This window comes from Dermacentor andersoni, chromosome 6, assembly GCF_023375885.2.
Source record: "Dermacentor andersoni chromosome 6, qqDerAnde1_hic_scaffold, whole genome shotgun sequence".
Taxonomy (NCBI): Eukaryota; Metazoa; Arthropoda; class Arachnida; order Ixodida; family Ixodidae; genus Dermacentor; species Dermacentor andersoni.
The window spans coordinates 122,847,351-122,863,858 of record NC_092819.1 but is presented as its reverse complement, the minus strand read 5'-3'; the positions used below and the strand labels follow the sequence as shown (position 1 = coordinate 122,863,858).

The following is a 16,508-nucleotide window of genomic DNA, read 5'->3' as shown; positions in this document are numbered from 1 at the left end:
GTCGCTACTTAATTAAGAAACCGGCGGTGGCGCGTGGATGGAGGGGCTATATAGAGGAGGAATAGTCAACTTTTTGGCACAGAGTCAGCCAACTAACCAGACTGTGCAACCAACTAGGATCTTTGCCATCCAATAAATGGGAATCAAGTTATAGCAAAAATACAAAAGAAAACAAAAAATTGTCATTTTTGCCTGCATTTCTTGACATAAAACATGATTACGTCCAAACTTACCATTCGATTTCATTCATCCTCGCTCATTGCACAGGATAATAACAAAGGAACGAGCGTGCAAAATTTATAGAAAATATTTATTCATTTCAAAGTTATAACTGTTTGCGCGACAAGAAAGTTCAAGAAATCAAATTGTCAGAAAAACAAGAATAAAGTGTTTCAATCCTTGTACAAACAAGATCATCATGCCCTAGGAAGTAAAAATCCACCACGTTCATGGCTAGGGCCCTCCTTAGCTGCCACAAGCTCTCTTTTGGCTCATGTTGCTGCCCGTATTTTCTTGCGGAGATGTTTTACCTCACCCGTGTATTGACGCTGGGCCTTCTTCACACGGCACTGGTCACTGGTGCAACATGCTACGAGAGTGTGGTGGCCAGTTTCGATGCCTGCTTCGCTCAAAATATCTGCTGTACTTCTGTTGCCATCATTGAAGTGGCACACAGAATCATATGGCCCAAGAGTAGGATGGGCAGGCTCACGTGGACGTCTATGGGAACCCATTGCCAAATCATACTCTTGAAACTCTCGTTGGCATTTTGGGTTTTCCCATGTAGGCACTTCTTTAAGAGCTCATCGGTACAAAGGTCAGTATACACTGGCTTCACTTTGCTGAGTGCCTGATTGAAAAGGCCTCCCTTGTGCTTGTAGCATCCACCACCAAGTGCACTCCGTCGGTTAAATCCGCACCAAATGTCAGTGCCAAGAGGGCACAGACCATGCCTTGGTGTTTCATCTGTTTAACTGAAGTGAAACGGGTTCGCCAAAGCAGCTTGCCTCATGGCTTGCAGGGCTCCCACATTCGCTCTGATGGCAATACCATAATAGTTCTGCAGCCGGTCCACCAGGACATCCATTAACTTTACCTTGCCTGCAAGCCCACGAACACTTTTTTTCAACTTTCGTAGTCGGCATCCTACACGCTTCTGTACATGCCCGATGCACTCCAGGTCGCGCACTCTATTTGCGCCATATGGGTCCTTTATAGCCACGTGGCTCTTGGAGTCGCCATCTCTATAGAAGTCTACATATTTTAAACCACGACATCTTTCTGCACGCTTGAACACACGATAGAGCCCTACTGCCTCCATACCACAAGCACTACCGGTGTAGTTGGCTTGGCACTGGGTATCATTTGCCGTCCACTCCAGAAATTTAGTGCTTGAGGGGTTCAACTTTGCTTTTCGAATTGCATGCCCTACATTTACTTGACATGCCTTATACGTCAATAACTTTCCCTGTATCAATGAATATTAAGGACACACAGTCGTTCAATGAAGAATGCCAATGCCTTTGCCATGTGCCATTGCCTGACACACCACACTCAGTACTTTGCACAACACAACGCACTTCAGCAGCGGAATTCATCATTGACTTACACGCAACACTCTCTGCAGCTTTATAGAGCTTCGCAGATATCTTTTGGTAGGCAGAATGCCAAGGCGGCGGTGGCATGTTCAGTACATTCATCAGCGGTACAGCTCCAGAATAACCCTTGCCCAGCTGACGCATCGCGTAGACAAGACGCAGGTTATTCTCAATAGCACTTCCAGCCTTTTTTGACGATTGAAATGAATGTGCATATGCGCACGCATCAGATAGAACCGCATATGCACATGATATTCCAAGCTGCGAGACTCCTTCCAATCTGAGCAACGTCTTCTTGCATTCCGGGCAGGCCAGCTTTGCAAAAACAGATGATAGGATCTCCGTATCTATAAGCCTATTACGTTGCAGTAGAAGTTGTTGCAGCGGCACTTCGCAATTGTACTCCAAGTCGCAAGCTTTGTAGCACCATCCGATACATTCAATTCCGAATGGTCTTCGGTCGGAGCATTCATCCTGTGGCGATTGCCAAAAACTTTCGTTTCAATCGCCTTTTTACCGTGAACATGGCCATACCTTCTCATAAAAACGTCCAGCCTTACTGTTGCTACCAAAAATAGTACCTATAAAAAGGTTGAATCCGGTAGCGTTCAAAGCTGTAGCATAAATCGCACGGAAAATAAACATTTGAGACGCTTGTAGCGTGATGCATCCTCATTGCGGAGATATAAAGCAATATTTAAAAAAAGGAAGCCTTACAAATTGCCTTTGAATAATCTTTTATATATCAGACTAAGATATAACGGAAAATTTTCAATATACGCCGTTGGTTATGGCTGAGTTATCAGTTTCTCCTACCAAACCACATCACTTTCGGTTTTGGAACTGTTCACCACCTGTTCGAAAGTTGGCTATGACATTTGAACATTTTTGAATGTTTGGGGATTCTCGAAATCTAAAAAAGAAAAAAAATGACAATTTTACGAAAAAACGACTTTTCAAAGCTGTTGACATAACTCAAGAAGTGTGCCTGTGTGTATACGAAGTGTGGATTTCGAGGAAGAAAATTAGTAATAAGGAACGGCATGGTTTACGAGGAAATATTTTAGTGAAACATAGATAGGCTGGATAACATATACACATATTTACGTGAAGTACATCAAAGATGTATAATTGATACAGTTATTAAAATTTTCAGTACAGATCCATAGTGTTGGGTGGCACTCTCCATGTTTCTCATGCGATGGTTTAGTCTAGGGAACAGCGGATACAAAAGCGGCAAGTGGCTGAAAGAGCGGCTATGGCCGCGAGCTAGTCGCCGCGTGTGTTTGTGTCGTAATGATATTTTAGCAGCTATCGTCATCTTCCTCGTCCGCCTTTTATATATGGCACGCTCCAGCGCGTGTATCTTGTACTTCGGGCTGCGAGCTGCGACGCTAGAATAAAATCATGAGCCACTTCACTCTCTGAAGCTGGATGACCAGCGAAGCTGTTCCACGACAAAGAGGTGACACAGAAACAAAAGTACGAAGTCATTTACCGTGATATGTAGAAAAATTCGGGAGGAGCCGGTTGAAACTACGCAGGTGTAACCTTTCGAGGGACCGCCGCCAAAGGAGAGCGGGAGGAAAAGAAAGTAGATGCGCAAGCGCTTGTAACGCCGACAAAGGGGGTGGTGCGAACTTACACGTGGCTGACAAGGGTCAAAGCGTAGTATCTCTTCTAGTCAGCTTAATATCTGATTCAGGTTCAACCGGGATGCAAGATACCGAACCTATTTTTGCAAGTTGACGGAGTGTTTGAAGCCTGCTTTACCTCCGCTGTGGGTCGGGCCGTTATTGCACTACTGGGATCAGCCAACAGGTGTGTGTGTGTGTTCCTTCTTCGTCCACTGTCATTTTAGCGCTTCCACTTCAGATATCACATTTCCTGCATACGCAAAAGAAAAATCTACGAATCCGTAGCCATAGTTTCTGCATCTAACGCGTTGTATGACCCATCGTTGATGCGACCGATTGCGGCCGACAATTTGAATGTGATCTCTTCCGCGAACTGACGTGCCTGCATGCCGTCCGCCATATCCATACTACCACGAGTCGCCTGTCGACAAACGAAATAGTTGACGGCCTTCGCCTTCGACCTACTGCCGCCTTGATGGCCCGCGAGCCTCGTTCTTCATTTGTTGAACACGTTCCTCCCGTCCTGCTAAGTGTGCACTCCTCTTTCAAGGAAGATCTCGGCTGCACAGCTGTGGAGCTGGCCTATGGGACAGCGTTACGGTTTCCCGCGAATTTTTCGCACCAGCTACTTTTGCACCTCCGATGGATACAGGGGTGTTTGGTAGTTACGCTCCCTGTTTGCACGCTTGCCTCCTTTCCCTAGTGAGGTTGCATCCTCAAGTAATGCTTCTGTCAACAAAGACATGTCTGCTGCGAGCCAAGTTTTCGTACGGCGTGAGGGCATCCGACCACCTGTCACGCGTCTCTATCGCAGTGCTTCCAAGGTACTTAAGGCTACAGCAAAAAATATTGCAATTGTCTTTAACGGATGTGCAGAATTCGTGGCGGTAGACAGAGTTGAACCAGCCTACCTTTCGACGTAGCCATCATTACCTGTTCTCAGCGAATTTACAACCACGTAAACGGCGCATCTGCCCTATTGCCTGGCATTAAAGGCTGTTTCTTGGGCGCGGCTTCCCAGCTCTTGTATTGTCTTCCAAACACTGGCGCATACCCACTATGGCGGATTGGCCACGAACCAGACGGTAGCCAGTATGTTTTGTCTTAAAAGGGGCGAGCTCTCAAGCAGCCACCATCATCTTCCTCGGCCGCTTTTTAAATATGGCGCACTCCGGCGCGTATGTCTCGTTCCTCTTGCTTGGTGCTTCGTAGTTAGCATAAGAAAGGTTCAAGAATAAAAGAGAGCATCTGAACCTGCCGTTGGTCCGAATGGTTCTGAGGACTCACGCATTGTTGTAGCGAACTTCACATCGGACCCAACAGCTTAAATTTACGGCTTGTGCAACGAAATTACACCCTTCGGATCGTATCTTCGCAAAAAAGAATAACCGTCATCTGTCTTGTCCGCATTTTCTTGCTTAAACGCTGCGAGATCGAACGGCATGCGCGTTGTCGATATGGCAGAGCATTCTCTGCAGGAAAGTAGCGAGCGCAGCGTTTTCTAGGAAGGAAGCGCCACCAAGGCAGATGACGGTTATTTTTGTCTAGCGAATATACACTCTAAAGTGTGTACTTCGCCTAAGAGTTGTGAGGTCTTCTGTTGAAATGCTGCCGTCGAAAAATTTCGTGAATATTTACTTATTTCTAAGACCGTACTGTTTGGAAAAGATGAGTTTGAAAAATTTCAATTCCGTTTCAAACCAAGATTACGATGTTTAGGGAAATTAATGTACTAACCATTAGTCCCATGCTGGTTGAATAACCCTGCTTGTACCTCCCGTAGGAACTATCGCCACTGTTATCGCTAGTAAATACGCCATGTTATCGCTAGATGGCGCCATGTTCCCGTTTAACACGTTCGGCGTTAGAAGCCAGATGCGTAGAAAAATTTGCCTCAGACTCAGTAAGAAATCTTCGCTATAGAAGTGTCGATTGCCTTCGGTGCGCCGAGGAGCCATGGCATGAAAATACGCACCCTCCGTTTCCTGCCTATGTTGTGTACTTAAAGCGAAACTTTCTTCTTGCTCAGTTTGCAGTTCATTTTCCTGCTTATCTGGGCTCTAACGCGAACGCATTTTAGCAGTACGTGGCGCCATCCAGGAACGGCGTAGCGAAAAACTTGTTCACTGTTTGAAGTATACAGTTTCATTTAATAAATACTGCAGGCAGCTCTGGAGGTCGTCTTAACGGGAACTGTACCCGCCGTGGTTGCTCAGTGGCTATGCTGTTGGGCTGCTGAGCACGGGATCGCGGGATCGTATCCCGCTCATGGGGGCTGAATTTCCATGGGTGCGAAATGAGAAAACACCCGTGTACTTAAATTCAGCTACACGTTAAGGATCCCCAGGTGGTCGAAATTTCTGGAGTCTTCCAATACGGCATGCCTCATAATCAGAAAGTAGTTTTGGCACGTAAAATCCCATAATTTAATTTTTTAACGGGAACTGCAGGCAGGGCTCAGTATTTGCGTCTGCAGGAAGTAAGGAAACAATTCTCAGAGCTCTTGTGGCGGCAGACCGCCCTCCTTCTCGCCTAGGAGGTTTTGCGCGCCTCCGCGGCAGTGCCACAAGCTGGTGCAACATGTACAGAAAACGCTCGACAGAGAAGTTCGGTTCTTATGCACTGGCGCGGCCTCCATTTCAGAGTCCACATGCAGGCTTCGCGGTGGCGAAGCGTTTTTAAGAGAGGCCGAAAGACGCATCGGCGATGACTGTCGTCGGTAATACATTAGTATTGAATCAATATAGCCCCACAAGGTTTTGCCACCATCAAAAGCAGTTAAGTATGTTGCGTCTACTGAAGTGCGATTTTTTGCAGCGATAGCTCTACTACTCCAGCTACAAAACGAGAAAACGCCTGGTTCCCTCATTCTGATCTTCAAGCTCAGCCAAGGCCGAAATTTCTTTTTCGCGTCAGGGGAAACTCGAAACCGTCGCACGTGGAAGCTGCGTCGAATCAGCGTCTGTTCCGTTCAACCAAAATCCCTCTCAAACGCTGCCAGGCCATTTGACGCGATAACACATGTGCAGCAACCACGTGCTCCTGGGTTCCCTTCATAGCCATAAAAAGTCTGCGAGCATAGCGTGCCTGTGCTCCATAAGCCTAGCGACGGCAGAAAATGTTCGTTATGAAAAGCTTCTAGTTATGTGTTGAAACTATCGTAATTACCACGGTTATAATATAAAATAGTTTTAGTCGCTGAATCTGTAAAATCTAAATGCAGAATAATTTGGGAATTATGGAGTTTGTAGTCACTAAATCCTTCAATGTAAGAAATCGTTCCAGTAGTTTCTGGTCCAGTGAGTATAGCCAGGTCGAATATGTTAGAACCCCGGGTAAATTGGTTAACAACTTGTGTTCTAGTGAAGAGTTAACTCGAGAAAAATTTATGAGGCCCAACATGTGGTAGACATGGTAGACCAGTCGATGAGCGGATAAATGAGATCGCGAAAAACGTATATTACGTGGGCTGAATAGAGTTGTGTAGCTCGCGCTATGTTATCATGTAGTTCCCTAGAAAAAGAAGAATCCGCGTCCGGTGGGCAATAACATGATCGTAAAAGTATTTTAGCCTAAGATGTAACGCATGCAGCCCAAGTTATTTCTATAGTAGGGTTAGTATCAAGGGGAAACGAAAAGATTATCTTTTTCACTGCTAGTAACACGCCAGCTCCTCTTTTATCAACACGGTCACACCGATATATCTTATAGTTGTGCTTATCTGGATGAGTTCTTCAATAGTTACGTCATGGTAGAACCAGGCGTCGGTGAGTATTATTATGTCAGCATCACTATCATCTAAATAAGAACACAACTCATCCCTATTGGGCAGCACGCTTCAAATGTATGGAAAATACAGATAAGGATGGCGACATTAAATGACTCCGCTTATGCGTGCGCCTGTTAACCTTACCCTATCTCGTAAGCAGCACTATTGTGTTGTTGGAATTATCAGAAACGTAGGTATTAGCGTCAACGCAAAGCTTATCCCCGGATAGCTTGAAGGGTTTGGTTTGGAGCTTTGCGTATTCCAGAAGCTTTCGGCGCGCTTGTCGCGTTTTCACCGAAAAAATCTTCGCGTATGTAAAAAGCGGATCCCTTAAGCGTACGTTCGTTTGACAATATCTGTTCGTTGTCATTGAAGAAGGTAAACTTGGCAATGACAGGACTTTGTTTATCCTTGATAAGCGTGTCCAGCCTGTGCACTCGATCCATTTGTGAACTTGCTACGGAAATGCCTAGGTGATCGGAACAAAATTTCATTACCTTATCTTCTGAGACTGCCCAATTCCCATTAAAGTCTTCATTTAGGGCAAAAAAGTGAAGGTTAGACTAACGCAGCCTATTTTCCGCATCATCGCACCTATTCGTAATTTCTGACAGCTGGTTCGTCACATCACCTAAAACGTCAGCCGAACCAGAAGGTGCGGTGACAGACAGAGAAGCGTTGATTTCTTCCAGGAAATTCACGTTGGTACTTAAACTTTTAATTTCCTTGTCACCCCCTTTCAAGTTGTCAGACATGACACGAAGGGTGTGAGCATCCGTACCGCCCCGTCTGCAAAACGTACAACATTGGCTTTTTCAAGCATTTCTATTTTGCGCTTCAGCTGGTTAATTTCGATCTCGGTGGTAGCATGTTTAGAAAGTGAAGCTTCGTGATATTAGGTCATGTGTTTCATTAAGGGCAAGCGCGAATGCGTCAGCCTCCGACTTACTCATAGGAGGAGGAGTTCACTCCACCCTCCACCCCCCATCCCACGGTAACATTAATAAAAGTTCATGAATGCTGCGACAAACATACGCACAACACAAGAGTCGCTTCAATAAACACCTAAGCTCTGGTGGAAACAACGTTATTGTTTTTTCAACGACATTTTCCAGCCATATTCTGCGCCTGTCGTCATTCTCCAAGTGTTCCGCCGCGCCAGTCTTCAGCTGAACTCATCCAAGTGCCACTTTGATCGCGGAGAAATAAGAGGGCTCAAACACCTTGTTTGCGGCGTAAAAATCCGATCTGACTCTGAAACAATTCGCGCCGTGAAGCCTTTCCCCTTATTTTCCTCTACCCAAGACGTTCCCTCCTTGACTGGCTTATGTTCTTAATTCTATCGTTTTCCCAAACATTTCGCTGACATTGCCCACCCACTAACTGAACTTCTCAAGAAAGATACGCCTTTCTCATTTGGCTGTAGCGAAGCCCAGGCATTTTATGCACTTATAAACCTTCTCACGACTTCTCCTCTGTTGACGCACTTCGACCCTTCTGCTCCTAACCACGTTCAGACGGACACCAGATGATACGGAATTGGAGCCATCCTTGCCCTTGCGTCATAGCGTACGGTAGGCGCCTGCTATCTACCCCAGAGCGCAATCTTTCAATTACCGAGCGTCAATGCCTTGCCCTTGCTTGGGCCATCTCCAGAATTCGGCCGTACCTCTTTGGCCGTCCATTCACGGTAGTGACTGACCACCATGCGCTCTGCTGGCTTTCCTCGCTGAAAGATCCTACAGGCCGTCTTGGACTCTGGCGTTTGCGGTTGCAAGAGTACTCGTTTTCTGTCGTGCACAAGTCGGGCCAAATACATCAGGACGCGGAATGCCTGCGCCGATATCCCGCTTATCCGCCTGACAACACCAAGCTTGACACCGATGCTTGTGTTCTTTCCATCTCGTACTTTCTTCATGTCGGCGATAAACAACGGCGTGATCTGACGTTACGTTCCATCATCGACCGTCTCAGCTCCGGGGCTTCTGACGAGTCGTTCCGGATGATTATCTTACATAGTGGAACTGTATACTGCCACAATGTATAGCCCGAAGGCCCTGAGCATTTGCGGGTGGTACCCTACCACATTCGTTGCACTGTCCTCCGGCAGCTTCAGGACGAACCCACAGCATGTCACCACAATGTAACGCGCACTTATGATCGTGTGCAGCGTCGTTTCTTTTGGGGTGCGCTTTATCGCTACGTGGAGAAGTATGTTGGCAGCTGCGAGCTGTGTCAACAACGCAAGAGGCCACCAACCTTTCCTGCTAGTCTTCATCAGCCTATCGATGTCCCAGTAGAGCTGTTCTACCGTGTCGGCCTCGATCTGATCGGACATTTCCCTACATCAGCATCAGAGAACAAATGCATTGCTGTCGCGACAGAATATACCGCGCGCTATACTATTACACGTGCGCTTCCAACCAGCTCTGGTACCTATGTTGCCGACTTCCTCCTCCGCGATGTGATTCTGCATCATGGAGCTATACGCCAGCTGCTCACCGATCGCGGTCCTTACTTATTCTTGTCGCGTGTCATCGATGACCTCCTCCGCTCATCTCCCACAAAACACAAGGTCACCACCGCCTCTCATCCTCAGACAAACAGTCTCACCGAACGACTGAATCGCACCAAAACCCGCATTCACTCACTGCACGTTGGAACCAACCACCGCGACTGGGATGTTACATTAACCTTTGTTACCTTCAACAATAATACGTCACACCACGGTACTGCAGGCTCTTCTCCGTTTTGTCTTCTTTTTGGCCGTGAACTGACACTCTCTGTGGATACATTACTCCCATCCACTCCACAAGTTTCATCGGAGTACGCACAAGATGCCATTGCAAGGGCGAACACTGTATGTCATATGGCGCATGACCACCTTATGATGTCTCAGGCATCACGACTGTCACGACTGTCGTCATAAGGATGTATATTGCGCTCCAGTATCCTTATTGCTCCTGTGGTGACCAACTCGACGAATTCGGCTATCAGCGACGCTTCTACCACGTTACCATGGTCCTTATCGCGTTCTGTGCCAAGTTACCGACGTGAAGTACGAGATTGCACCAGCAAGCCTATGCTGCCACCTACGCCGGTCTAGATTGATGTAATTCACGTTGCTCGGCTAAAGCTGCATAACCCGTTCGTTGATGCTGTACTCTAGCAGAAGAAGAGACAGAAGAAGCCTGTCGCATTAGGCCAGCATAGATGAAGACGTAGAGGTGGTTCCTCGCCATATCGGCTGCTGTGACTCCTGTGCTGCTCGCCTCACTTGTAAACATTTGTAAATAAACGTTTCTTGCACAACAATACAGCGGCGAGGAGAGGATATGTCGACTTGAAGAATATAAGTCCACTTGTTGAAACGCTAGCTTTTGCTTTCCTTTTGTTCTCGTTTTGCTCATATTGAGCAGGACAGGCGCTCAATATAAATGAAGAAACCCTCACACCGTCTTACGCGCGGCGCTTGCGCCATGTGCTAAAACCTATTTAAACAGGCACTTCATCCTTTTTCGCCTCGTTGTGAACAAGGCTTCGAAGCCGGCACGCTTTGTTTTTCAAAAGCTTTATTCGTTCGCTGTACGTATTTCTTCGTCATGTAGAAACACCTGTCGGACGTCAATTCAAAGCAGGGGAAGTATGTTTTCTAGGCGAGCGCCACCAATCATAAAGAAAGGCTATGTACTGGATGTAGCGATACACGAGAAAATGGCAGAATCAGACCGGGAAAGTTCAGAAAAGACATACAAAGGATGAGAGGAGAGACGGTAAATTTGGCTACACAAATATTCAAGATGGTCGCAAGCAGGAATCACAGCTGGAAACTCAAACGCAGCAGTATGACGGAGCTATTAGCGTGTACGCGTTGACTGAAAGGGATTTATGACATTTGGAGCATTTACCTGTTATTGACAATTTCCTACTAGAGGGGTAAAGCAGAATGACTTGATGAGGGATAGAAGGAGGCGTATACTTGCTATTTAAGCAAAGTAGGATGTGGCAAAGCCCAAAAAAGGCATGTGAGGTGGAATAATGGATTAGTGACACATGGGAAGGCAAAAAGACGTGGCGTGGAATAGGATAGCAGCTACATTTTTGGCAGCATGCACTAGAGTATCTTCTCAGAGAAGTGCCATCGCGTCGTTTTCACGAGAACGACCTGAAGATTCTGCCCTGCGTCAACGGAGAGCTGCGGCTTGGGCTGTTTTCTGCACAGCGATCTGTTGAACCCTAGCTGGCCTCGCAGCAGGCATGCTAGTAGCTCAAAGATTTTCTTCTTTAGTAAAGCTTCGTACCTTCCGAGGAGGAGCCATAACGTGAACCGAAGAGTAAGCATAGGTATCCAAAATACATGGAGCGGATGTCCCTTGACCCATGGCTCGATAGCATACTGTTGGTGAGAATGGAGATTTACTGGCATCCTCTTCGAAACGGGGTGGTAACAGATAGTCACCTAAGCTGCTGGACTTAACCCGGTCCAGTTACATACAATTGCTGCGCAACTGCTACGTATCAACGCTACGCGACGCGCATGCAACATCGTGTGACAAATGCCAAAATATGATGCTAACAATGATGATGATTCAATTGTATTCTCTTTAAAGCGGGATTCTGTTTCAACGGGTGACAAACAGTCACCTAGCCTGATTAATTTTATGAGGATGATATACATGTTTTCCGCTCTAGCATTTTTCCATACACACGCATAATCTTCCTCACACCTTCTCTATCCACTTTCTACAACTACCTAATCAAGTTCTACATGGCTTGCCACCTGATGCAATAATATACAATTACAATAGAAATTGTACATGTAACGACGCTACGTGGCACCCATTTCCTATCGCCTGACAAGTGGCACAAGACGATGCCAATGAACATTATGATTATGATGAAGAGGTATTGGCAACACCTTTCAAACAAAACGGTGTGAAACAGCAAACTAGCCTGCTTGATTTAATCAGGCATGCCATACGTGTTTTCATTACGCCAATACTTATACCTCTCCATGATGGTCTTTCTCGTCTTGAAGACTTCTTTGTCTAGCTTGTAACGCTATCCACGCCACTGATACATGCCGTACGACCTGGTGTATTAATATGAAACTGCAATGCAAAGCGAGCCCGTATAGATGGTTCGCGGCACGCATCTCACATCGCAAGTAGTGTCAACGATGCCAATGATGATAATAATGATTTACTGGCCTCCCCTTTGATGCGCGGTGACACATTCATTTGATAAAGTGCACAATATATATTTTTCTCTAGTTTTTTATGCATCCCCCTAAACTATCTTTCTCTTCCTCAAACCTTCTCTACTACGTTCTACCGCTACCTGTGCATCTTCTACTTGGCATGTCAGCTGATGTAACAATAACTTCCGTGCAACATGAGCAGGTATCGATGCTACTCGGCACGCATAGCACATCGCTTGTCTCCTCGAGCGTTAGGGCACCTTTCGAGGCCATTTTTTTTCCGCTGTATGCTAGGAAGCGCTGGCGTGGGTGAGTTGTTTAGTAGCTGACTCCCGTCCAGCAGGCCGGGTTCGACCCCGGTCTTCTGAGCCGTTGTTCCCAACGAGGCGAAAAAGGATCGCCTGTTTTACATAGGCAACTTCGTCTGAAAAAAAGCAGATGTCCCTAATAAGACCGCCGTAGAACTTGATGTAATCCTACGGCAGCTAATAACGTCAGCAGCGCCATGCTCTCTGAGCAAGGCTCTGCTGACTAATGGCATTGAGCAAGGAATTGAAAAGAAGAAAATTCCGGTTGGATCGCGTGGAAGGACGATGAAGCTCATCTACAATGGCAAATGTGGTGAAGATAGGAGAAGCTCATATAGGTCAGTTAAAGTAACATCGCTTATATATAGAATGACACTGCAAGCCATAAAACTTGAACTTTCGACGTGGGTGGATAAAAATGACGTGCTGGGGGAAATACAGAATATCTTCAAACAACGTCGACGCTTAGAGGATAATATGTTTGTACTAACTCAGTGCATATAACTTTCCATAGCTCAGAATATTCTTTTATGTAAAGCATTTCTAGGCATTAAGGGAGCCTGCAACAACGCACGCATGAAATTCTTATGCGATATTGTTAAGCAGGAAGGCACAGATAACGATTTCATGAAACTACTGAGGGAGATATGCAGAGAAAACCGACTACATGTTATATGGGAAAGCCGAAAATATAATTTAATGGTGGAACTTCAACTATTGCAACAAGAATGTCCTCTTTATTTGAGGGCACTGAAAAACGAATGGAAAACAGTGAATTTGGGTTTGATTGAAAATACGTGCTTAATGGACAAATGTATCACAACAGAAGGTCCCCAGACTGATGTATGCGGACCACTTAGTGCTACTAGCGGAAACTACAAGGGATACAAGTTCCTTCCTAATATGTGTGGCAACGCAGCGACTAATCAATGTCTTCAATTTAGCTCAGAGTGATCGGGAATTAGGACCTTTAATGATGAGATTAGTAATTACGTGGTGTCATTTCAACACCGCGTCATGCCCATAGTCAACTACCACGGCGTATACCTAAGCGAAGGGAAGACTGAAGCACCCATCAACATATTCCTAAAATAAAGGGGAAGTGGAATGCAGTAGTCATGAAGCAGAGAGTACTTTTGGGTCACAATAATTATGAGGTCATTAGAGGAACCTGCAAAGGTGTAATGGTGCCAGAGTTAACGTGCTCAAGTGCTATTTTGTGTTTTAAATTCAACATGTCGGGCATGAAAGTTAACCAAAGATCGGTAGGCTGGTTTCCTTTGGTAGCCCATGATAAAAGCACAAATGAGGCATTACAGGGTCAAATGCCGCTTTGGAAATAAGGAACGCCGAGAAAAATTAGTTTTTGGTACTCACGAGCATGGACAACAATAAATTGGCTCCTAAAGTGTACAAGAAACCGCAACCTAAATTCGTAAACCCAGAATGGAGGAAGGGAGAATTTGCAACTAAATACAGTGTAAATACAGTGTAAAGTGTAAATAGACATTCAGGGGTAATGAAAAAGTCTCTGAGAGAAAGAAAGACAGTGGACTGGTTGCACAAGAATGCAGACAAAACCGAACACATACCTTTACAGGATCGTGAAGAAAGTAATTAGAAGGGAAAATATGTAGGTCCGCACCAAGGGTAGTGGCTTGCTAGTTGGGGCTCGAGTCGCAGGGCAAAGACATACCAGAGCAAATATTCGCAACTAGTTGAGGCATGTGTATGCTGCAGGAACAATCCGGAAGCAACTCAGCACATAGTAATGAAATACGAAGGAATTCACTCAGTGAGATCCGTTGATAGGCTACGTCTGCCAGAAGAGTTCGCATTTAAATTGGACGAAAGCATCTATCAGTCAGCAGTTGGGATATGCAAGAAATGTTTAAGGTATCGGTGGAGAAAAATCAGGAAAAAGATTGATCGCTTAGAAGCATAGGTAATGGTACAAGGTATAGAACTAGAAGTTTTGTAGAGAAGTTTCCGAGAAAAAGAGAAAGGAATAAAGAAATGTATAGAACAATTCTAGAGTGAAAAGCAAGCATAGCATACCTGAGTAATTCAAGCTGTCTAGGTGACTACTTGTCGCCGTCCTGTTTGAAAGGGGATATCAATGAGTCATAATCAACATCATCATAAAGGGCGAGCTGTTCGGAGAGACAGCAGCACCAGGTGACAGCGAAGTTCAGCAAGAGAGGTGCAAGGGTGCTTTCGAGGGAAGTTGCAAAACCGTTACGTTGTGTCGACATTGTAAAATAGTGGCAAACATGAAAAGGAAACACACAGAAAATAAGTAGATGCAATGGGCTTTATGTGGTTTGTGCTCAATGTGCGATGCGCTTACCGTCAGCTTGTCTTATGAAAGGTGATGCAGTTTTACGGGAAATATTTTGCGGTGTGTGCTTTAGACAGTGGTAATGAATAGCTTCTTCTGGACGACAATATACCTAAGGAGGAAGTAGCACCTAAATGCTAATTCTGGCCACCAATGTTTGAGATGACCTGACCAGATGACCTGTTAGGCGTGGGGAAGGCCGGAGTGGCGTTTTCATAAGTGCAAGTTTTGGTCTCGCTGGTGGTAGTAGAAATGTAAAAGAGCGAGACGTGAAATGGATTGACAGCGTCCGAGATCGGGAGCGACAACGTCCGTTTTAACTTTGTAACGTTGGTTTTTGGTGAGTATTCCAAGTTTATACAACGTGTTGTGTAATTTTGAACAGTATCAAAGCTTGTAGGTAAACATACCGGTGATGGATGGAAAATGCAGGAAGCAAACTCAAGTGTGAGTCTGACGTACGTCTGATCAGATCGTTTATTAATCTGAGCTGCAACAAATTTCAAGGTATGTCATTGACAGCCTAGTATCCAAAATTATTCTGCGCAAATAGTTTTAATACGTTAGAGCCACGTGTATAAAGGTGTTATGTGGAGGCCCAGGCACTTGTATGAACTCGTGTTGCTATGAGAGAGAGAAAGAGAGAGATAGTAATGCAGAGAAAGGCAGGGAGGTTAACCAGAAGTAGTTCCGGTTGGCTACCCGGCGCAGGGGAAGGGTTAAGGGGAATAAAAAGAGAAACAGAGTGGAAGGGTGAAATCGAAAGAACGAAAGACAAGGACGAACAAAGCTCGTACACTACAGAGCGGTGGGGGGCGGCATTCTTAGTCCGTCGTGAAGCCCCATAGACCGCAGGAACCTTATTAACGCGAGTAAGGCCTTCATCGCGGATATTGTTTCGGAGCATCGGCCTAAAGCTTTTAGTTCTGATAGTGGACGATTGTCCAACTGGTCCAGTACTTTGCACATCACTTGGCTCTGAGCACTATATCGCGGGCAGATACAGATAATATGTGCAAGCATCTCGTCAATGTTGCAGGTGTCGCAGGTGGGGCTGTTGGCCATTCCAATGAGGAAAGCATATGAGTTCGTAAAGGCAACGCCTACCCACAGACGGTAGAGCATGGTCTGTTCATGTGTTGCTATGAGGGATGTACTTATACTGTTTAGATGGGTGGACGTCTTGTGATTTCTGGTGAAATGACAGGAATGTGCATTCGCCGTAGTTGAGAGGCATATGCCACTTGTCGGACCCTGTTGCAAGTATGCTGACATATGTAGAAACACCAATTCTTTTTTTAAATAAGCAGCTACCCGTGATGTGCAAATTGAAATATATCATTTACACATATAGTAAGGAGGTAGCTGTACCTCTAAATTTTAGGGCGCTGAATACTATTGTGCTCAAAGAGGCTGTTCAGCCAATACCACCCTTGCAAACATTTTTTTTTCTTTCAAATGGTCTGATGGTTACGCATGTTCACTAATTGTGTTCATGCAGGCACACACGCAAAAAAACATTTATTGATGGCTGCCCGTCGGCTAAGGGGTTAGACTTCGTAGTCAGCTGTTACTTTTTCATGGTGGCCGCAATGTACATCTGAATAGCTAGTATTCGGCTCGCATGTTGACTAGAGCTCTTACTTTAAGTTAAA

General features: G+C 45.5%; 2 pseudogenes; one reads left to right on the top strand and one right to left on the bottom strand.

Annotated features, from left to right (window-relative positions):
• Nucleotides 1-416: 416 nt before the first annotated feature.
• On the bottom strand, nucleotides 417-9,342 carry LOC140219098 (uncharacterized; annotated as a pseudogene).
• Nucleotides 3,246-3,422, top strand: LOC140219148 (U2 spliceosomal RNA; annotated as a pseudogene).
• Nucleotides 9,343-16,508: the final 7,166 nt, after the last annotated feature.